Raw genomic sequence first — 3,825 nt, 5'->3', positions numbered from 1 at the left:
GAATTAATAGCTATTGATAAAACAAGTAAAAACGTGGAAACCGCATGTCTCTAATTATTATAGTTTAAAAGATATCGATTTATTTCACTTTTACCACTTTTACGCCGGGCCAGAAATTTTTAGACCTGTCATACGAAAGTTTGCAATAACTTTTTATATATTAATCCTAGCGCTTCGAGAATTAATAGTTATTGATAGAACTCGTCGGGTGCTACCCAAAATTGTTAAAATAACTATAGAAACATTAAAAAAATTTTTATTTATTGTCGAAAAATTTCTATGTCCAGCTGAATAAATAATTTTTAACAATTCTGATAATCAGACTAGGAGAATTAATAGCTATTGATAAAACAAGTAAAATCGTGGAAACCGCATGTCTCTAATTATTATAGTTTAAAAGATATCGATTTATTTCACTTTTACCACTTTTACGCCGGGCCAGAAATTTTTAGACCTGTCATACGAAAATTTGCGATAACTTTTTATACAACAATCTCAGCGCTTCGAGCAATAATAGTTGTTAATAAAACTCGTCCGGTGCTACCCAAAATTGTTAAAATAACTATAGAAACATTAAAAAAATTTTTTTTATTGTCGAGAAATTTCTATGTCCAGCTGAATAAATAATTTTTAACAATTCTGATAATCAGACTAGGAGAATTAATAGCTATTGATAAAACAAGTAAAATCGTGGAAACCGCATGTCTCTATTTATTATAGTTTAATAGATATCGATTTATTTCACTTTTACCACTTTTACGTCGGGCCAGAAATTTTTAGACCTGTCATACGAAAATTTGCGATAACTTTTTATATAACAATCTCAGCGCTTCGAGCAATAATAGTTGTTAATAAAACTCGTACGGTGCTACCCAAAATTGTTAAAATAACTATAGAAACATTAAAAAAATTTTTATTTATTGTCGAAAAATTTCTATGTCCAGCTGAATAAATAATTTTTAACAATTCTGATAATCAGACTAGGAGAATGAATAGCTATTGATAAAACAAGTAAAAACGTGGAAACCGCATGTCTCTAATTATTATAGTTTAAAAGATATCGATTTATTTCACTTTTACCACTTTTCCGTCGGGCCAGAAATTTTTACACCTGTCATACGAAAATTTGCGATAACTTTTTATATAACAATCTCAGCGCTTCGAGCTATAATAGTTGTTAATAAAACTCGTCCGGTGCTACCCAAAATTGTTAAAATAACTATAGAAACATTAAAAAAATTTTTATTTATTGTCGAAAAATTTCTATGTCCAGCTGAATAAATAATTTTTAACAATTCTGATAATCAGACTAGGAGAATTAATAGCTATTGATAAAACAAGTAAAAACGTGGAAACCGCATGTCTCTAATTATTATAGTTTAAAAGATATCGATTTATTTCACTTTTACCACTTTTACGCCGGGCCAGAAATTTTTAGACCTGTCATACGAAAATTTGCGATAACTTTTTATATAACAATCTCAGCGCTTCGAGCAATAATAGTTGTTAATAAAACTCGTCCGGTGCTACCCAAAATTGTTAAAATAACTATAGAAACATTAAAAAAATTTTTATTTATTGTCGAAAAATTTCTATGTCCAGCTGAATAAATAATTTTTAACAATTCTGATAATCAGACTTGGAGAATTAATAGCTATTGATAAAACAAGTAAAAACGTGGAAACCGCATGTCTCTAATTATTATAGTTTAAAAGATATCGATTTATTTCACTTTTACCTCTTTTCCGTCGGGCCAGAAATTTTTACACCTGTCATACGAAAATTTGCGATAACTTTTTATATAACAATCTCAGCGCTTCGAGCAATAATAGTTGTTAATAAAACTCGTCAGGTGCTACCCAAAATTGTCAAGAAAATTATCAGAACATTAAAAAAAATTTTTTTAAAGTTGACAAGTCGAAAAATTTCTATGTCCGACGGAATAAAATTTTTTTAACAATTCTGATAATCAGGCTTAGGGAATTAATAGTTATTGGTAGAACAAGTAAAAACGTGGAAACCGCATGTCTCTATTTATTATAGTTTAATAGATATCGATTTATTTCACTTTTACCACTTTTACGTCGGGCCAGAAATTTTTAGACCTGTCATACGAAAATTTGCGATAACTTTTTATATAACAATCTCAGCGCTTCGAGCAATAATAGTTGTTAATAAAACTCGTCCGGTGCTACCCAAAATTGTTAAAATAACTATAGAAACATTAAAAAAATTTTTATTTATTGTCGAAAAATTTCTATGTCCAGCTGAATAAATAATTTTTAACAATTCTGATAATCAGACTAGGAGAATGAATAGCTATTGATAAAACAAGTAAAAACGTGGAAACCGCATGTCTCTAATTATTATAGTTTAAAAGATATCGATTTATTTCACTTTTACCACTTTTCCGTCGGGCCAGAAATTTTTACACCTGTCATACGAAAATTTGCGATAACTTTTTATATAACAATCTCAGCGCTTCGAGCTATAATAGTTGTTAATAAAACTCGTCCGGTGCTACCCAAAATTGTTAAAATAACTATAGAAACATTAAAAAAATTTTTATTTATTGTCGAAAAATTTCTATGTCCAGCTGAATAAATAATTTTTAACAATTCTGATAATCAGACTAGGAGAATTAATAGCTATTGATAAAACAAGTAAAAACGTGGAAACCGCATGTCTCTAATTATTATAGTTTAAAAGATATCGATTTATTTCACTTTTACCACTTTTACGCCGGGCCAGAAATTTTTAGACCTGTCATACGAAAATTTGCGATAACTTTTTATATAACAATCTCAGCGCTTCGAGCAATAATAGTTGTTAATAAAACTCGTCCGGTGCTACCCAAAATTGTTAAAATAACTATAGAAACATTAAAAAAATTTTTATTTATTGTCGAAAAATTTCTATGTCCAGCTGAATAAATAATTTTTAACAATTCTGATAATCAGACTAGGAGAATTAATAGCTATTGATAAAACAAGTAAAAACGTGGAAACCGCATGTCTCTAATTATTATAGTTTAAAAGATATCGATTTATTTCACTTTTACCACTTTTACGCCGGGCCAGAAATTTTTAGACCTGTCATACGAAAATTTGCGATAACTTTTTATATAACAATCTCAGCGCTTCGAGCAATAATAGTTGTTAATAAAACTCGTCCGGTGCTACCCAAAATTGTTAAAATAACTATAGAAACATTAAAAAAATTTTTATTTATTGTCGAAAAATTTCTATGTCCAGCTGAATAAATAATTTTTAACAATTCTGATAATCAGACTTGGAGAATTAATAGCTATTGATAAAACAAGTAAAAACGTGGAAACCGCATGTCTCTAATTATTATAGTTTAAAAGATATCGATTTATTTCACTTTTACCACTTTTACGCCGGGCCAGAAATTTTTAGACCTGTCATACGAAAATTTGCGATAACTTTTTATATAACAATCTCAGCGCTTCGAGCAATAATAGTTGTTAATAAAACTCGTCCGGTGCTACCCAAAATTGTTAAAATAACTATAGAAACATTAAAAAAATTTTTATTTATTGTCGAAAAATTTCTATGTCCAGCTGAATAAATAATTTTTAACAATTCTGATAATCAGACTAGGAGAATTAATAGCTATTGATAAAACAAGTAAAAACGTGGAAACCGCATGTCTCTAATTATTATAGTTTAAAAGATATCGATTTATTTCACTTTTACCACTTTTACGCCGGGCCAGAAATTTTTAGACCTGTCATACGAAAATTTGCGATAACTTTTTATATAACAATCTCAGCGCTTCGAGCAATAATAGTTGTTAATAAAA

This window comes from Prenolepis imparis, unplaced genomic scaffold, assembly GCF_030444845.1.
Source record: "Prenolepis imparis isolate NDT839.2.m4 unplaced genomic scaffold, iyPreImpa1.0 SCAF_12, whole genome shotgun sequence".
Taxonomy (NCBI): Eukaryota; Metazoa; Arthropoda; class Insecta; order Hymenoptera; family Formicidae; genus Prenolepis; species Prenolepis imparis.
Note: the sequence above shows the minus strand (reverse complement) of the source record.